At 37.5% G+C, this 21188-nt stretch overlaps 1 long non-coding RNA gene across 50 annotated transcripts in view; it reads left to right on the forward strand.

Moving 5' to 3' along the window:
• Positions 1 to 21188, forward strand: part of LOC110402005 — a 316902-nt gene that overhangs the window by 247388 nt on the left and 48326 nt on the right. Inside the window, exon 11 of one of the 50 annotated variants that reach the window (XR_002440749.1) lies at positions 7582 to 7666. The exons of the other annotated variants lie outside the window; for them this stretch is intronic. This is a non-coding gene — a long non-coding RNA (uncharacterized LOC110402005). The remainder of the gene's footprint in view (positions 1 to 7581; positions 7667 to 21188) is intronic. 50 annotated transcript variants of the gene reach the window in all.

Below are 21188 nucleotides of genomic sequence, written 5' to 3' on the forward strand. Positions count from 1 at the left end.
ACTAGAGTTTTACACACTGAAAAAAACACATAGCAATCAAAAGTTATGTGACAGTTTCCTGTCTTCCCTGCTCCAGTGCAAATCATAAGCAACTTCACTGAAATAGACTGAATGTCTTTCCTTTCCCTTCCCCCCCCCACCCCTAAGGTCAATCTCATACCAAACCGTTCTGATTTTGGTTAGGAAAGCTAGAATCAATCACTGCAGTAATAACCTTTAATTTACAATTTCCATCTCTCTGCTGGTCCATTTACTACTGACTTGACTGAACATTTGCTCCAGAGCAGTATTTAGTGAAGAAGAGACAGAGCACTGAGCCGTGGGCAAAGATTATCATGTTTGTTCTGTTTCTCTCTTTTTTTTTTTCTTGCTGCTCACATTGAACTAGCATTGGAAACATTATTTACATTCTCTCTTACATACGTGTATATTGGCATACAGGGATGCATATCCTCTTAATCATTTCTGAGTAGAGACAATTAGAAGTTACAATGAAATTCATCAAGGTGGAGATGATTAGCACAACTCTGGATTTATTGGAACGGCTAACAAAATTCCCCAGCAGGATTATAGAGTTTGCCAAGAGCTAATTTCCAGGGGAAAAAAAATAAATTCCGCTGTACCGATAAAGTAAATTTAATGTTTTAGTGAGAAATGGGGGAGCAAAAAACTTCTTCTATTATTAATTTAATTACCATACTATTATGCCAACATTTTAATTTAATGGGAAGGAAAATGTATAAGGATTTCAGGAACAATCATAAGTTACGGCCTTAAAACTTCTCACACATAAAGTCTGTGTTGTGGTCCACAAAGAAGCTCAGCTGAAATTAAGCAGGCATTGAAAGTGTGTATAGGGAAAGAAATCAGGAAGCAGCAGAGGGAACTTGATGCTCCTGTTAAAATCACTCCAGTGTTTGGAAGATCAGACTAACCCATAGAAAGTGTTTGTCTTTCCTAGATGCGTGGCCAGAAATCTCATTTAGGTAAAAGTTAAAGTTAAGTGCTTGAATTGGACAAAAGATGTTTCCCTTAGATTGGCTTTTTAATTCACAGAATAAAAAGCATTTCTTTAATTCAGTTTGGGTGGGTGGGAAATGGGAAACAAAAAATAAACAAACACAACAGCAACAACAAGGAAGAGTAACATGCAAAAAAGACTAGCCAAAATCTACAAACATTTTGTGAGCGTTTAGGTGTTGTGAATACATTCATAGTCAGTCCGATGAGGCCTCTAAATATTCCGGATGCTTTGAAGAAAAACTATATTGATGTCAGAACTATACTGAACTATGAAGCTTTATGTTTTAATTGGATTAAGAGAAATTTTCATCAGGTTTCCTAGCTGTGCTGAGGTTCCACTTCAGTGACATAACCTCTATCTGCTTTAAAGGACTTTAGCAGAGCTACAAGATGTGGATAGTCTGAATTTGATTTATATCAAATATAATTTTATAGTCTGATAGACTGAAGTTCTGAAATTAGCCAGAAAAAAGATCAAGACTGGATTTTTCCCTGTGATGGTGCGATGTACTGCCATTGCAAGCAGAGAGGAAAAATTGCTGCCCAAGATAATGAGAATAGTATCTAGATCTTGCATCAGGGACAGTCTTTCTGCTACTGGTTGTGCTACACAGAACCAGGAGGTGAAATCACATGAATGGGATATGGAACCAAGCATCCCTCTCACACAAGCAGTGTTCTATGAATGTGTCCCTTTTCTGACCACATTCCCTGTCCATTCTCATCCAACCTTTCTGAAAAGAAAGAGGAAGGCTTAAGAATGCCACGGAAGAAATATGGGGCATGTGGATGTTGACAATCTGGTGTGATTAGGGTCTGTATTTGTGAGCATGAAGTTGCAAGCACAGAGATCGTGAGATTTTAAACCTGAATTCTTTACCTCATCTGTCAAGCTGAGGAATTCATCCTGTGATAGCTGAGAGAAGCTACCTCAAAGAAGATTGCTCACATGTGAGATTATATATACGAGGCCTGCCATGAAAGTAATGCCTCCTATTTTATTATGTTGGCCCATGATGTCAGAGACAGATGTTGGTTGTATAGCAGTAAAGGCTGAACCTTCCCATCAGCATTCTGTTACATTTTGTTGCTGTGTGACAGATGACAGCAGAGGGGCTCCTTCAAGAGCTATTCTTTCCCTAACACCATTTACGTGGTTCCAGGCTGGATGTGGCTCTGGGCAGCCTGGTCTAGTGGTTGGCAACCCTGCCCACAGCAGGGGGTATGAAACTAGATGATCATTATGGTCCTTTTCAACCCAGGCCATTCTATGATTCTATTATTCTATGATTTCTTTCCCTCTGCTATTCACAAACTTCATTTTTCCATGCTCTTCATGTTCTGCAGGTGTTCATATTTGTACACATGCAAGCACATCTTCTGTATGTACTCTTGTATGTTTCAGAGTTGCATGGGAGACTAGAATAACAGCTTAAGCTCACGACTGTCTTGCTTATCCCACAGTGTGAGCTGCAGTCCTTCATCTGAAAAATAATGGCAAATGTGATAGTATTTATTGTGTAGTTTTATCTTTGAAGGAAAAAACTGTGAAATTCTGACAATGGGAGCTGCTGTAATTTCACCCCATGACAAGGTTCTTAGTGGTATTTTGTGTGGAGAATAGTTGATAATGTCACACCAATAGACCTTTAAAATGAAAAATACATTGTCGATACAGTAGTACACAAAATGTAATACTAGCATATTTTGTAGGTACAAAGGTACAAATGAATTTGTAAAACATTCTTCACTGTTACCTGCAGATTTTTTTTCACTTAAATATATTGCAAAGAGTTTTCTTTTACTTCTGTTACAAATAAAGGTATTTTCTCCACAAAAATTTATATGCTACTAGAGGAAATTGGTACTTAATTTAGTTTTATTAAATGTAATATGTATGTCCCTAAGTTTATTTATAAAACCACAAATGGTTAGCCAGAAACATAGAGCCTCTTACGGTAAGCAGTTAAAAACTAAGTGCTTTGTTTTTAACTATAGCCTCTCAAATGTTCATCTCTAGTGTGTTTTACAATAGCTTTCATTTTGGTATGCAAATGTTGTGCCGAATTTAACTCCATTCTGCATGTACCCAATTTTTTCTGTATGTTCATCTTTCTCTGTCTGCAGGAGGCACCTGACTTAAAAGTGCATGCAGACTAATAACTTTAGTCTTGAATATTTTTATTTGCCCTCACACTGTAAAGAATTTAGGCACATTCTGAAGTATGCATGATGTGCTTCAGGTGGGTTTGAAGGAATGACATTTCTGCAAATGCATTATTCTGAACATTATTTATTTTGTTTTGAAAAGACATGACCTGCATTTCTGTCAGCAACACAAATTAAATTGATGTTTCTCAAATTTGCCAGAAGGGATTCAGGGAGTCAAGAATTTAGTCATGTATTGCTAAAAAACTGTCTATAACATTTCTGTCAAAATTAAATGCAGCAAACCATCAAATGACATTAAAGATAATTATAGAGTGAAGAATTTCTCCCCTCCCCCCACAAAATAGTGTCATGTATTCATGTATGCACTAGAGGGCAATGTGACTATTACAATTTTGGTAGGGGATACTCCAACTTTTCTTTCTCTGTCCTCTTCTGCGAAATGTTTTGGTAAACTTTTGTAAGATATAGAAAACATATATTAAATTAAAATACACCTGAGCAGGATTGTTTTAGAAACATTTCAAATGTACCTGCTTGTTAACAGATCTGAATTGCTGGCGGCTCTTACTCTGCTTCATGGAGTGGCTTGTGTAATGAATATTTCAGATTAAAAAAAAAAAAAAAGAAAGAAAAACTTGGACTAAACTCTTTCATTTTCTTCAATATCTTAGGGGAAAAAGAGAAATAATTCAGAATCGTGAATAAGCTGGTAGATATATTACCTTACATTTAAATGAAACTACCTAGTGTGTGAGAAGTAAAAATGCTTTCAGATTGTGGTAGACATCTATCCTGAAATGTCAAGGAGAGGTATTTATGGTAATTAAGATAAACAGGTTGCTAGGCCAATTTGTTGATGCTATTCACTTTCACAGAGCTCTCAGCACTTAGGGGCTCTGAGTCTGCAGCACAGTGCTAATACCTAAGCTAGTTACTGTTGGCACATGAGCTCTTGAGGATGTATGTGACTGAAGGAAGCTAGATCCCTTCTGACTTTGGAGGGTTTTTTACAGAGATCAGGAGAATATGGAGAAGCATTAGAACTTGTCTTTTCTGCACCCTGCAGCTCTGCTCCCCACCCTCAGATATCTGCTTGAAAAGCTTAAAAGAATAAATTTATAAACATAAGGCACCAGAAATAAAAACATCCTTTCATTCTCTTTCCTGCAGTGACAAGAGATATATATTCTAGATTGTAGGCAGAGCTGCCTTGGAGATAAATCATCTGATTTCAACATCTCAGCAGTAGATAATAGATTCCCCTCAGAACCACATAATTAAAAAACGACATTTCTGCTAGTGTGCCAGCTCGGCGCTGCCATTGCCCCAGGATTCTGGGGACACAGAGGCCCTGCAGGGCAAAACAAAACAAATCTTAACATTAGTCAGGGGGAAATTGTAAGGTTGTTTCAACAAAGGTAAAGATCCTTTAGAGGAGTGGTGGGGACAAAGTATGTTCCTCTTTCCTACATTTTTGAAAGGGGGTAAAATTAAGGAAATTTATTAAAAATACGCTGAATGAGAGGAAGCATACACAGAATAGCAATAGAAATTAGGATTTTAATTTCCATTAGAGTTTAGATAGTAAGGATTTGGCATGAATCTGAAACACTCAAGTGAAGGACTTGTGATGGGATCTTCCCTATACAGCAGTCTTCTGTTTGTAGGTAGTGACTACCATTGCTGTCCTTTAATTATCAAGAAAGCAGTAATTTTCTTGCAGCTAAACTTAGTTGTTTTTAATACTCATAAGGAGTAAAGTTCACCATGAACATGATCCATTGTGCGTATATTAGTATTTCCTGAATATAACTGGCCTAGCAGCTTTCCCTAGTAATAGCAAAGGAGAAGTTCTGGACTTTCAGACTGGTTGGTGTTTGGTGTCCTCAGATTCACAATGCTCATGCAGGTTTCAGGAGTTAAAAAAAAATGGATTTTGTGATTCTAACTTAAACAACAAACTTAATAAGGAGATGTCCATGAAGTTTAAGAAGCTTGCTGTAGGGCAAGGTGGCACACTCAATGAGAGCTCTGAGAGAATGATTGCAATCTCATGTGTGCAGTGAGCTAAGAATCAAAGTAAATTTGAGACCCTTAAGTGTCATAAGGCAGTCTGCAGTTGTAAGGCAGAACACTCTGACTGCGGTGTTCTGCTCAAGCAAGTTTAGAGTGAATGAACAAGCAAAAAAAAACCTAGAATCTCCTTTGTATCTGCTATGTACACTTTAAACCTTTTCTCCTCTAACAAAGCCATTTCTACATCTCTTGCATGGCATTTAAAATGAAAGGAAACCAAGAAAACGAAATATCCTCAGTGATTTTGTCATTGCCATTCCAAATGCTGGTAACAATTGGCTTTCACTACTGAGTATATAGCTAGCATAAGCTGCTAAATTGTCATCAGTGTTATTATTCTTATTACTGACATCTGCCTAGAGCTTCTCATCTTGAGAAATTATACTGAGTAGATCTACACTATAGCCTAACAAAAGATCTGACTCTGCTCTCCATTCTACATCTGAGGAATGCTATTATGAGCAGCCTGCTAGGGGACTCCTTCCTGAGTAAAAGTGGGAGAAGGGTGACAATTACAATGTAACTAGTTTACAGAGTGATGAATGTGAGCAACAGTTCATTTTCCTCTGAAATAACAGCCTCTGCTGGGCCTGAATTTTTCCATTTCTGAGGCAAGTACAACAACAATAAAATGTTCCAGAATTTCAGTACTAAGTGAGTAGGTATTTTGTACAGATTAAGTCCAGTGCAAGGAAGGGATGAAGATTTGCTTTATCCACTGGGAATTAAAGTGGATAATTTTAAGTAAGCAAAAAGTGTTTGCTCCAACTTGAACAGAAACCAGGTTGTCTATCACTATGATATTTAGAAATTGGAATAGTGAGTCATAGAACACCAGAGATGTCCTTCTAACAATGAAGGGGGCTTCACTGTTATGGGACTAACATCATGATGCTAACTTCATGATATCTTGGGTGACTGGAGTACTACCAAACCATTGCCTTGAAACACAGTAGCTTATGCTGAGGTATCCAAGTATATATATACATATATATACACACACATACACATATACATACATGTATATACACATAAAACTTGTTTGTGCAGTATTTTAAGTGATAGGTAATGAAAAGGAATATAAGGCTTTCTGTGAGCTGTCACCTCTGTGACGCACCTCCCTTCTTCACCATCCCCTTTCTCCTTTTGCCTGACCATTACACACAATACCTCACTTATGCAGACAGTGAGATGCCCATGGCCTTGCTCAGGGCTAATAACATTCAAGGTCTGAAAGAGCACAGTAGTCTCAAATTGAGTGCTCAAAGTTCTGATAGCAGACACATGGTTCAACAGCTGAAGGTCAGTTTAGCATGCCTCAGAACTATATCCACGAGTCAACCATCTTACCTCATAAACAATGAGCGTTCCGCCAGCCTTTTGATTTCTCCTGAATGGAAGTTGGCTGTATGACAGGATATACTCTTTAGTAGGGATGCCTCTTGGGGTTATGCTTGCTACAGAGATCTCTTACATGTCAGTGTTGACTCTTAGCTGATATTGATCCTCAGTAAATAACTGATTGCAAGAGATTTCTTTAAGATTGTATCTTTGATTGCATGTGTATAATTCCCTACATGTAAACTGTTGCATGAGTCTGAGACTAGGGCTGGATTCTGCTGTGCCTAAACTTCTCTGAGAAGGAGTTTAGAAAGTAAGGGTCATCCGCTCTGAACCTTTTGACTCAATGGGAGCATGGCCTGTAGGAATGTGCTGAAATGTTGAATGGATGAAACCTATCCTCTACGTACTAAATAATCAATAGCACCTTGCTCTCTAGAATTTTAAGTTACTGTCTTATTTATGATTAGGGTCTGTTAAATAACTATATTCTGTAAGTAAATATATTTCTACATCTCTGTTATGAGTGATATGCATAGTTTCCATCTGAGACAGCCTCAGAGTTGCCACCTTTGTCTGACAAATTCTTTCTATTCCTGAAAACGGATGATCCAATGATAAAACTACATGGGCTTTACTGTCAAAGAAAACTGGATCGCATTACTGTGCATAGTCAATTTAGTTAGTCAAAACAGTGATTTATTTGAATTCACCTGTGTTATTGGCCAACAGCACCTCAAACTTCCTAACATTTCTGGTCATATTTTGGGATACTAATCTCTTTTGGTATACTAATGCTGACTTGTGTAAAATCTTTTAATGAGAGAATGCTGCTTCTGAGCCTATTTTGATGCTTAGTGCTTTTAGATTTGTCATTGCATGTATTTTAACTTTATTTTACATATGGTATCTTTAGCTCTCAGCTAAGAGGCATTCACCAGTTACTAATTCCAATTGCCTATTCTGTAGTAAAGGAAAACAGGAAGATCACTGGCAGCCAAGAAATAGTACACCCATTCATGGACAGAAGAGACCATTGCTACCAGCTTTCAGTGTGAGTAGAGGGAAGTGTTTGTATGTTACCTTAGCAACAGTTTGTTTTTTAAAAGTAGTCTGAGCAGTGTTCCTTGAAGTACATCGCTGACAAATGAGAATGCAACCTGACATAGCAGTCACTTTTCTTGAAAAGTTGCCTTTCTTACACAACAAACTGCTGATCATGATGCCCACTCAGACGCTTCTCTGTCTCATTAAATGAACAGCTTTTCCTCTAGAAACAGCAAAATTAAAAGTCTCTGGCATATTACACCTGATCTACACCTGGCTGAACCTTGCAACAAATCTTCACCTGTCCTTTCAGATAACTGTAGGGGGTCATGTTTCCTTACAGCCTCTGTAACAGGAAGAAAAAAAAGTCCATATATATAGCTCAGTTCAATTATATCAGTGTTGTTAACACCCTGTGTTTTTAGATGAGAAACTATCTAGTAATTGCAGATGTTCTGCCAAGAGCACATGCTGTACTTGATGACATAAACAGTTGATTGGAACAAGCAATAGCAACAGTAAGTGTGAGGCTGATAAAAGCTGTATCACAAAGCATATGAATTGAGCTGGAAAAAGAAACAGAGGAGAACAAAGTACTACGAGATGCAACTGACAGAGATGAAACAACTCTTCTCACCTGCATGGTCCCAGGAGAGAAAAAGAATGCGGAGCAAGAGGAAATGAGAAGGTTGATAAAGGAGTAGTGAGCTGGATAACAAAGAGTGCAAAGCATATTTTAGTAAAAAGGAGAAGAAAGGGGTGGGACAGTAACAAATTGAAATGCTTTATCAAAAGAGGCTAGTGAAGTTATGTAAGTTTTGCTCACAGTATGCTATACTGAAGAGACAAGAAGTTGGTATGTTATTCTTTCTGCATCATCCTGTTTTGAGAACAAATTGACTCATGTCATAGTGTTAAGAAGCTAAATTCACTTCTAGTTGTTCCAACTGCCATCATTATAATCCATAGCCACAACATAGATATCCTGTAATCTTAAATAATAGGATAATTGGTTTCTCAAAACATGTCTTGTACATCCCTGTCTTACATGTCTGTGTTTCCTAGAGTGGTTTAAAACCTGGTGGAGATAACAGGTATGTGGTGAAGGCAATGGATCTATCCAATAGGTGCATGTGGAGAATCATAATTTCTCAGAATGCTCCATCATGGAAGTGATAGAAAATGTTACTGATCATCATCACATATTAAGCTGCTATAAACCAAGGAACTGAATATGAAAATAAGCTCCCAGGGCCAGGCAGTGACCTATGGGCAAGGCTAGTATTTTTTCTTCTTAAAAAAAAAAATGAAGAAAGAAAATAAATAAAGCAAGTTCAGTTGTAGTGAGAAAAGAAAAATACCTTAAGCCCTAAGGCTAATTGCTAGTTGTAAAGTGCAGTCTGCTTCCTTCACCGTATTGAGAGACATTTCAAATTTATTACTTGCTGTGTTGCTTTAGGGGCAGATTGGTGAAAGGGGCGAGAGCTTGAAATAATTCACTTAATGGATCCTCAGTCATTTAACCAGCTAGTTCAGATGGAAGCAGTGCTCTGATTAAAGGGGAGCTGCTGATACAATGAATGACTTCCATGAAAGCCAAATCTAAATGACTTGGAGAAGTTGTGAGGAGGAAGAAGGAAGCTGAAGGTAGAAGGCAAGATCACTTCAATGTAGGCTAGAAAAGGTGACAGATCAATCTATTGTGGACTGCTAGAAGAGTAGGACTTCTAGAGGAGAGTGAGAATCAGTATAACATGATTGTAACTATTCCGGTATTTATTGATTGAATGATATCCACAGATAATGTTATGGATATCTCCCACAAGAGATAACAGGTCTTCTGTATCACTAATAATAATACAAGGGCTGCTTGAAAGTAATACCTGTTATTTTTTATGTTGGCCCATAACATCAGAGGCAGGTGTTGGTGGTATGGCAAAGGTTGAACCTTCTCACCGATATTCCATTACATGTTGTTGCTGTGTGGCAGATGGCAGCAGAAGGGCAGTCTTACAGTTTGCTGTCTGATATGGAAGTGCATATGAAGCAAAGATGCATGTCAGTGAATTCCTCCATGCAGAGAAAATGGTACCCATTGACATTCGTTGTCACTTGCTGAACGTTTATGGAGACCAAACAGTGGATATGAGCGCAGTGAGTTGGTGGGGGGTCTCTCTTTCACACCAGTGTCACCACTGCTGAAACACAAGCCAAGTTGTGGATGGCTATGCACAGCTATCACACCATGAAACAGTGTCTCAATCAGTTTATCTGTGCAAATCACCTAGTGGTGGTGATTTTCCTGAAAAATATTTTTTTATAGATGAGAATTTGGGCTATCAAACAGTGTTGCTGTGCTGTTCTTGCAGTTTCCATGGAAACAAATAGGAGGCATTACTTTTGGAGTAACCTATACATTCTCTGTGTTTGTGAAGTAAACAGTTTAAGCTGTCTTTTGTATGTGTATATTTTTAAAATATCTGGGACAGTATAGACGTGCTTTCTTTCGGCTTTTGTGCTCTATCATCTTTTTGTTCTCTATCATCTCTTCCACTGCATTTATGCAATTAAGTTGGTCACATACACTTCTGCCAATATTGTTGAAGTAACATATCAGTTCTATGCTTTGAGTTGTATGCTGCCAGAGGTGAACTTACTACTGCTTGTTGAAGAATGTAGCAGAAGACCTCACAAGGTATTATTTCCTAAAATAACAACCTTTGTATGCAATGAACAGAGTGACCTTTTTAAAGAAACATCATTTATGTAAATTGATATAAGCTGGTTTGTTTAGCAATAGGGATTAGTGCATTCATTTAAAAACCAATATACTAGTTTAGCGTAAAGAATCCATGAGTGATAGTTCTAAAACTTTCAACTTTAGTGGGTGAATAGTCTTGTTTTCCTGAATAATTTTGAACTGGGGACATCATAGAATACTTTTAACTTTTGCCTCAATGATTTGGCCTCACAAGAAGCACTGGAGTCATAGTAGAATAATTTTATGTTTTGCCTCAAAGGTGCAAGAACATTTTCCTCGGGTTCCACATATATTGTTTTAAAAAGTTGCTCACTATGGCCAAATAAGCAATGGAAATCCAAAGTGGATGAAAGTGAATCAAAGGCCTCAGTGATGAAGCTGATGGTGAAAACTGGGGAAGAACTAGGTGGCCACTTGACCACCCTCAATATCACTGAGAATGCCCTAAGAGACTTTAGCATATATTTATGAGTCCTTGAAGAGGAATGCCAGTGTACTGCATACACGTCTTAACTGTTCAAATGTAGAACCTGAACTCTGAGAGGGTATGCTTACTTGTCAAGTCATCCAGTACGTAACATTAGGAATAAAGGAATGCTGCTTTCTAACACCACGTTGGAGTTAAGAGAGTTTTCTTCCCAGATTTCAGATGACAAAATAATATATTTTGGAAAATGTGAAATTTGTCCTATGATTCTGGTTTTTTTTTTCCTTTTTTTTTTAATGAAATCAGAACATTTGATAATTTTGTGAAATTAATCCACCTGCAGATTATGACTTAGAACTCAGGTGGTCCTGTATTCACTGCTGCTAATAGCAAGCTGGAGTAAAAGATGGCAGCTAAATTGTTAACATCCTGTTTTTTCTCTGTATTTTATGAAACATGCACATTATTTTTAGTGCCTTATAAATCCTGTAAATTCAGCATTAAGCAAACTGAGATTGTGAATTGCCTGCATTCAGGTTATGCATAAATATAGCATAGACAGAACATGAGTGTGTTTCAGTATTGCATCTTGAAGGAAGGTGAGGGACAGAGCTGTCTGCTGTTGTCCAAGTTATAGTAAACCTCACCTGCCGAATTAAACAACTTTGAGCTTTCAGGATCATGTTATTGGTTGTGTAACTATGTGTAGCATGAAAATGAGCCTATTTATGGAGGAAAAAAAAAGCATAGAATCCAGCTAGAAGTTATTTGGTTGCTTTCATTTGTTTGTATCACACTAGAGGCAAGTTAAATCTTTCTGTGTATTTTTAGGTTGTGTTACAGCCCCTTTGTTTATTGTATCCTCAGTAGGAGGTGAAAAATATTGCTCCTATTCCCTTAGACACTTCTGTCCTTCATCCACAACCCATCTGCATTCAGGCTTGGCTAAATTTAGTAAGCAACTGCGTTTAGTTTTCTTCTTTACCTATATTTACTGCAGTAAATCATTTGACAGTTTCAGGCCTTCCTTTCTCAAGGCACCTGGCTGCTACTTCAAATGCAGCGACTGTGCTTGAATGGATCAGATAGGGCTTTTAAGAGCTTGATAAGGTTGTCATTCATCATGCAAATGAGAACTTCTCTATTACTGACATGCTACTTTTTGTCTATATTTGTAGAGAAAATGCTAGGGTGTTGAGGAGATGACTGGATTACAAATGAGGAGTGAAGCTAAGAAAAGTGATTCAGAGATAAAATAGCTTGGCAGTATAACAACTTTATTTTTACTGGCCACAAGGATAACTCTGATAGCTAAGGGTTTAGTTATCTTTTGACAAATCCATCCAAAGGAAAGATGGGAATTTCTATTACAGGACTCTTAATGGAGAACAAATTCATTGAACTTGGTAGTTGCATGCAGAGGCATAAAACCTGTCAGAATAGAAGGGATTAGGGTACTATTCTCTTTTTGAAACAGCATAACAGACTTCACTGGTGAATCATGGCTTACCATGAAATCAGTGAGAGGAGGAGCAGGCTTTGGATTTATTCAACATATTTGGAGGGGTATATTTTCTAAGGAGAAACTAGCATTCACAAAGCTGATCTTTTGCTTTAGCATGAGTAAATGTAGCTGTTTCTTTCTGTCTTTTCAGATACGCTTGCTCTCTCAAAATAATATATTTTTTGAGTATATAATGAGGCAGATATAGAACATGCAGCATGCTGGTGGCTTTTGGATTTTCTGAGTTTCGTTACTTTTTCCCATAGGAGTGACAATAGTAATATATTGCTTAAGAAGTGTGATGTGCCTTGGAGAGGATTTTTAAGGTGTTTAGAGGCCTCTTATGTTGGCAATGGGCAAAAAGATTGGTATTACATCAAAAGGCCAGTGACAACTGAGTCATGTTTCTGAGGCAGTTTTAAAGTCTTGAAATGAATTCAGATAATTTCGTATTGTTGCTGCTCTTGCTATTTCAGAATGTTTCTTTGCACTGCAACAGTGAAAGGACTTCAGTGTGAGCCCAATGCAGCCATTGTAAACTCTCATAGCACAGATATAGCTCCTCTCCTTGGGCTGAGTCTTGTCTTAAATGATTAACACACATGGACATACAATGACATCTTCAAAATCCTGGAAGTAGTCATACAAGACTGGAAATTTTAGAAGTAGATACAGAGAAATAAAGAGTTTGCAAAATCTCTCCTTGAAAAACTGCAGGATATTTTTCAACTGAACTCCTGCTGCTTGGTGGGAGTTACTTCCTGACCTTACCAACAGTCATTTAACCTGTAGAACACAAAGATAAACACAGCCATTTTTGTTTTCCTTAGTATTAATTTGAAGAATCCTGGCTGTAGCTGTCCAGCCCTCTGCCTAGCTAAAGAACCAACTAAAAGTTACAGTGTTCTGGTATGAAAATCATTCCTGCTGAGGAGAATTCATAGTGGACCACTGAGACAATAGAGGAGAAGAAAGGACAATCTGTTCTTTAAGACACCAAAATCTTTTTAGTTTATGCTTTAATTTCAAGTAATTTCATAGCTGTATGAACTGCTGCTATTGCTCAACTACCTTTCATCTAGCTCACTGATTACATTTTGTCTGGCGTTAAGAGTGTCTCATATTAAGTTTCTTACTCTTCAATTGACACAGTACATCCTGTCTCTTTTTTTCCTCCTCTCTCTGCTGAGATTAGTTCACACAATCATAACAAAAAAGTAATCAACACACTTAAGAGGGTGAAAGTATGTCAAGAAAGGTAAACAGAAGTACTGAATCAGGAGACAACAGAGGATGAAAACATGGAACCATACTTCAAGTGCTGAAAGCTGTAGGGAAGGAAACATTCCTGAAATTAACCTGCCATGCTGTGGGTGACCCTGAGTTTTACATCTTTGGTGTGTGTCTGCTCCACAGTTAGGGTAGGAAGGAGAAAGTTCGTTAAGAAAGCTTTAAATAAAACCAATAATTAAACTGTGCAGAATTTTCTTCTCATTATGAATTGAATATGCAAACACAAGCTTATCTCCTTCTCTCACACACATGTACCTGCACACCGCACACTTTTTTTTTTTTTTTTTTGCTTCTCTTGTTAAGACAGCATTAAAAGTCTTTTGTGCAGCATGGGGAAGTGGAGAACTTAATTATAGTGCTTCTGAAATGCTTTGAGATCCTGAAGTGAAAGATGTTATTGTACCATGACAAAAAAAAATGGCTTTATTAAATTATTTTTTACCCCTCTTCTCCTCACTGCTTTACCTAGTTTCCTCCTTTGTGTTCGGGACTTCATTTCACCACCTGCCTGAAAAGGAAATGGGCTCCCTGTCATACTAGCCTGGAAAGTAGAGAATATGATCTTCTACAAAAGATTAGCACTACAGATAGCTTTGCAACATATGGTCAGAATAAGAGCCCTATTTGATCTTGAATAATTTAACATTGTATTTAAGTTTTTCAGTATGAACTTCTGTGGCTTCTGGAATGTAAATAATCTGAAACATTTCTACTGAGCTGCTGAGGTATTTTACAGATATGAGATACTGACTTTAATCAAAGCCATTGGCTCTGTGTGATTGGGACTGGTGGCTCCAACCTCAGTCCTAGACTGGGAAGCTATGAGAGAGAAAACTACCTTTGGATCTTAATGTGATCTTTCACCTTTGAGATGGATATTTGAAGGATATGATCAGATATAAGGAAGGCCAGTGATATCATCTAAGATGAAAGCTTAGCTTCTCTCCACAAAACCACTAGTTTTTGGCTTTGTTACATTATTGGCTGTTAAAAGAATTTTTGCCATTGATAAAACTGGTGGTTTGGAGTTCAGGTAAAATTTGCACCTTCAGGGCAAGTTCTAGAAACACTTCTTTAGAAACTAAGGTGAATTATTAAGCTGAATTAAGCTGAGTGATTAAGCTGAGCAGAAGGAAGAGATACTCTCCAGATGGATCTTGATAAACTCAAAAGATGGGCCCTTGTGAAACTAATGAGGTTCAGTGAAGCAAAGTTAAAGGATTTGCACTTGGGTCAAGGTAATCCCAGATGCGTATACAAACTGGGAGAAGTTCTCCTTGAGAGCAGCCCTGCTGAGAAGGACTTAGGAGTTCTGGTTGATGAAAAATGGAACATGAGCCAGCAGTGTGTGCTTGCAGCCTGGAAGGCCAATGGTATCCTGGGTTCCGTCAGAAGAGGGGTGGCCAGCAGGGCAAGGGAGGTGATTGTCCCCCTCTATTCTGCCCTTGTAAGGCCCCAGCTGGAGTACTGCATCCAAGTCTGGGGCCCCCAACACAGGAAAGATGTGGAGCTTTTAGAGAGGATCCGGAAGAGGGCCATGAAAATGATCCATGGGCTGGAACACCTCTCCTGTAAAGACAGGCAGAAGGATCTGGAGTTATTCGGCCTGGAAAGGAGAAGGCTATGGGGAGACTTTATTGTGGCCTTCCAGCAGCAAGAACTTGATGGTTCTTGAGGTCCCTTCCAACCCAAGTCATTCTATGATCCTGTATGATTCTATTATTATTTTTCCTATAAAAGGGGTGTAACTGAACCCAAAACTTATACAATTCCTTCTGTCTTCTACCAGAAGTGGTAGATTATTTTTTCTAAAATAATCAGAACTCTATGTCTAGATATCTCCGCATTAAATACATGTATGGTCTTTGAATATTAGAGTCCTTCCTTTCCTCTTCAAAATGAAAGATATTTCACTAGCAAGTAATGACTTGAGAGATGCAGAGCTTATGTGAAAAGTTTCCATTATTAGTATGGTGACATTGTATGTGCAGGACAACATACCAGGTACAGTGGATATTTACAGAAAAATGCATGAGCCTTGCTAGTCAAAAGAAAACTGTGTGTGGTGTTAAAATACTCCTGTCCTCCTGTATCGTGAACAGTAAGAGGCTTGTAACACATCAAATTGCATTCAATCTCATCATTCAGAAGGGATAGGGAGAGAATAAAATAGTTTCTCTATGGCCTTACATCAGTCTGCCAGTAGTGGAAAATGTGTCTTCATTTATGTAACCATTTGCAGTAAAACTCCAAGCTTGAGCTGTACACAGTCAGCTCCTGCAATGTATCTCTTTTTTACATGGCTCCCTTCTGTCTTGCTAAATCACTAACTTTTTGGCAGTCCCTCAGCACATGAGAAGGTGGCAGTAGCAGCCACTCAGTCTTGCAGTGATTAGAGTTGTTGTTTTCGATTTTCACCTGTAGTCATTCTTACAGGTTTCAGTAGCCTGTAAATATCACACATGTGAAACTTGTGGCTGGTCAGAATATGTATAATAGGTTAGAATGTGTATAAACACAGAAATGATCACAGCAAGGCATATCTATCTGTATGAAGAATATGAAGTATGAAGAATCTGTATGAAGGAGCCTAGAAAAGCAGGATAGCTTGTTTTATGTGGATGTATCTGCATACACACAGGGATAACCAACACAATCTTGTGTGCTGAATGTCTAAATTAAAATCAATTTTCAATCACAGAACCTGGTCAAAATAAGAATGAGTTTTCTTGTTCTATTTGTACATGTTTATTTTATTCTCCATTCCCCAAAGAAATGGTGTGCTTAGGTATAATCGTACAGTGACAGAAGTTTTGTTGAGGGAGAACTGCTGTGCTGTACAGTCCTGCAGATCCTACTCCATGCTTTTTCAACAGAGCATCAGGGCATGATATGGCCAGTGACATATCCTTAAGACAGGGAGTAATGTTCATCTGCACAGAAAATGATTGCAAGTGGGGACATGTGTTATGTGATTTGACCTACTGGATAATTTGTGGATGATAGAGATCTCCAGAAAATAACTAAAACCTATGAGTCAGGATTCAAATCAACATACGGACCTTCATAAGAAATTACATTCTGTCATGGGCTGGTTTAAAAGCTCTTTAGACTCATTCAGTAATATTCTATTATACTTTCTGAACTCTTTTCATATATGATATTTTAAAGGAATATGTTTGTTATTTAGTTTTTTATAAATAAATTTATGTAAGCAGATTTACAACCTACTGAAAACAATGCAATCTGGTTTTGTTAATACTAAGAAATTATTTTAGCCCTGCTCTTTCCCAGCATCCCTTTCAGATTTTCCCTTGCAGATGAGAGTAGTGTTGCTAACCTCCAAAAGTAGAACTAGAATAGACCCCTCAGCCTATATCTATTCTTAAGCAAACATAATAGAAGTTCCAAGGAGAAGCCTTGAATCTGGACTGCCTCTGAGCCCCTGTATTGTACTTCATTGTCCTGACAGACATATCTCCTGACTGAAAATGAGTTGCCTGTATAACCTATTTGTACTACTGACATATAATGTAGTGGCTCTTCCAGGATATTACCAGGATATAAGTTGCCTGGAAGAGACGAGTCTAGCACAGCAGGTTTCCTGCAACAGTACAGCAGAAAAGCTAGCATTTGATTTCAGAGCTAATGTTTTTATCCTGAGCATTCTCTGTGAATTACATTATACTCAACTGCACCCCGAAGGTGTAACAATGCAGGATCATTCTCAAGCACTACATTTAAATGACCTAGAAGATGTAATCCAATGTTGTCCAAAATACATGTAACATACATATTGCATTTCTGTATATTTATGTTGAAAATGATGGGTTCTTTTTGTCTGGCTGCCTGTGAATCCTCACACTGTTACTCGCTCATCCTTCAAAGTATACAGAAAAAATAAATATTTACTCATCAACTAATGCAAAGCTGATTGTGATATACAACCATGGATACAATGAGCCATAGTTTAAGAAATGATCCTTATAAATACAGAGTTACTACAGAGTGATTTGAAAAGAGTAGGATTTACTTATTTTTCAAGCGGAGAAGACTTTGATGTCTAGTTTACAAAATAAGCATCCTGTTAGTTGAGAACCTATTCTAATTTACTGTTCTTAAAATCATAAACAACAGTTCAATCTACTGAAAATTAGATACAGATGGTTGCAGAATTGAGTTTGAATTTAGTAAATGTTAGCTGGTGTTTTTCCATTTCATCCACTGATACACTTCTTTTTGCTTCAGTTGCTACTGAACAGTTCTTGATTTTTCTGCTGTGTGCTGTGTCAATGTGAAGAAATCCATAGCAAAACAGTAGCTGACATACAGTGTTGAAGGTTGTTTTGTTTCAATGTACCTTAATCCAAAAGGTAATTCAGAAATCACTGACTTTAAAATTAACAGCTTGTTGTGTGTTTGTTTTGTTTTTATACCAAAGAACTTTGAATGTCAACTGGTGGAGAAGCTATTTTCTCAGATTTAATGACAGTACATTATATTTACATCTATTTGTTTGTGAAGCATTTAAAAGCTGTTCAGAAATAATTTCAACAGCAAAGGTCTTGAGAAGGTAAGAACAGGAGTGGTCCCTGATCTGGGAGGTGGCAATCCTGCCCACAGCAGAGGGGTTGGAACTAGATGATCTTTTGGGTCCATTCCCACCATTCTGTGATTCAGGCGGATTTTACTCTATTCACAACAACATTTGGGGCTCAGGCATGCAGCCAGCTTTTTACCCAGCAAGCAGTACATTTGTATATTTCATGAGTAGCCACTTTCTCCAAGAGAAGGCTGTAGGAAAAAGTATTGAATGCCTTGCTCTAGTCCAAGCTGACAACATCCACAGCTTTTCCCTCATCCACTAAGCAGGTAATCATGCTTGCTTGCTCTTTCTCTACTCCATACCCTAATACCAATTACTCTATCCCAAACATCAATTGTGGAAGGTTCAGCTGGATGAAATTTATTTCAGATTAAGGAAAATAATACTCTCTAAAAATAGTAAATAGCAAACTGTAAAGCTGCTAGCCAGTCTCAGTAGCATTTCATATGTGTCCTAGCATGACATGCGGAGTTTTTAATAATGCTGCTAGCCAACCTTACTGGTTGTTAGGAGAATAAAATATTCTTTTTTTCCAGGTTATGGATGCAGTTACAAGGATCATCCTAATGCCACAGAGAATCCACAATAGGCTGTAAGGCTATGAAGTCTAATGAGAGCAATACAGAATTATATTTTTTCAGTGCATATCAAGAACAACCTCTGAGCCCGGAGTCACTACCCTGTAGTGGTAGTGGCCTTTCCTTTCCATGAAGTCAACACTCGCAAATGTTTCAGTCAAAAGTACATGACAGTGTTTTCTTCTGAAGAACGGGTGTTGTGATCTGATTTAACAAGTCACATAGCATTTACATCTCACAGATTCTGTTCAGGAGTATCTAAATAAAGTTTCCAGCAGCCTTGAGTAAATACAATTTTAGTTTTGATGGGCTTTGTCAGAACAGGGAGCCTGGACACAGTTAAAACATATAGTACCCAGCAGTTTAATCATGCCAATCTCTGCACTGGTTATGCAGTCTCTACATCAGGGACTAGAATTTTTTTCCTGCAATATTAATTTTGTTTATGATTGAAGCCTGTTTCTCCAGAGAACCTTCCTCAACTTTAAGCTTTAAATAACTCTACAGTGTTTAAATTTCTGCCCTCTTCTCAACTCTCAGGTTGGGAAGAAAATCCAGTAGATTTGAGGGCAGCTTTCACAGCAACAACATAATATTAAAAAATATATGAAAAGATCAATAATGAGAACAGAATGTTTGTATATTCTTTGTTACTGTAAGCATGCAATTAAATGAGGTCTTTGAAAGAGCCAGAGGTTCACCAGACATTTGTGAGACTTCGGACACTATGATTTTCTGCTTCTGCTTCACTCTAGCGTGGCATCATCTGAAATGCAGTCTGATGTGCATAGCAGCTTAAGTCTTAGCAGTTCAGTTATCCACAGTGCAGGATTTAGCAGTCCCGGGTGATAGATAAAAGTGGGAAGAGTTTTGTAAGTAGTTAGCTCATAGTTCTCACTGTTGTAGGCCAGTGTTTTACAGTCAAGTGTACATATACAAAATCAGGTTCCATTTATTTAATTTATTGGAATTTGGTTAGTAAGAATATATTTTATATTCAAGTAGGTAAAATAATTACTTTGTTTGGCCCTGTCATAGCAAAGCTAACATTAAACTTGAACACAGGATCGTTACTACTCTTTGTTAAAAATTCTTGTGTCCAAGAGACAATACCTTCCATATATCCCTGAATACCACGCTAAAAAAGCGTGGTTTCTTGGTCTTGTGCTGACAGCTGTGTATGACAAAAAGCAATGGGACAACTCAAAGTTTTGCAAGGAGCCTACATAAACAAATTGGCTGTACAGGAGCTTACATCTCAACGCAGTTTACAGGCTCACATTTAGTTATTTGAAAATGCAATAATTGAGCTGATTAGCCAAGAAAATCTGCCCCAAGGTAAACAAATTATGTGTAAATAGTTCTATGAATATTCTTAATTTTTTTATTCTTACAGTGATGGTATTTCTAAGTAAAACCATCTTTTATCATAATGATTTATAAGATTATTTGAGTTTTTTCTCCCGTAACTATTCTTTATTCGGCAGTAAGATAAATGTACACTATTGTGTAACCATGGTCAGTTGCATTCATATATTGAATAGTTAAAGACAATGACAAGTAATGTAAGCACAAAATTTAGAAACAAGTCTGAAGCCCTTTTAGAAATTTTCACATAGATCAGTCTCTCTCTGGGGAAAAAAAAAAAAAAAACCTATCCATAAATGGATGAAGTAATTCCAGTGGCATTTCACGACACTCAATTGTAAGAAAGCCTTGCTTGTTATTTAGCAAAAACTTTCTTTTATTTCCAGTGACATGGAATGAAGCTACCAACACTATATTCCTTTGGGCTTTCATTAGGGTATCTAAGAGGAACTGAAATACTGAAAGTGTATGACCAAAAATTAAAGAGAAAATTAGAAATTATCAGAGAGCATCTTCATCTCAATTTCCTTCTACATTCAGTGCAGCTGAAAGCCAGCAGTGACTGTGTTGTGAGGTGCTCTTCTTCCTCAAAAGTGAATTGGAACATAAATTAAATGATTAGCATTATTTGGAAATCAAAGCAGTTCAACTCTGGTTTCTACCCATTTGATCTTTGTCATAAAAACCCCAGTACAACCAGTGCTATAACTTAGGCAATAAAAGCTACAAATGTGACAAGGAAGAATCTGTGGAAATATATTTTAAAATTGATCTGGAGAAATCAAGCTTTGTGAATGTAACTTATATTTGGAAGAAACTCCTAAAAATAGTGACAAAGTCAAATTTAAACATTTGAATGATAAAACATGCAATCAGTGTAGCTGTAAGTGTCTGTATTAGGTGGATGAAAAAGGATGCAAAATAAATGGATCTAAAGGCTAGCATGAATCTCTTCTGTAAATAAATAAATAAAAGAATCAGTGGCAACTTTT

This window comes from Numida meleagris, chromosome 6 (genome assembly GCF_002078875.1).
Source record: "Numida meleagris isolate 19003 breed g44 Domestic line chromosome 6, NumMel1.0, whole genome shotgun sequence".
Lineage (NCBI taxonomy): Eukaryota > Metazoa > Chordata > Aves > Galliformes > Numididae > Numida > Numida meleagris.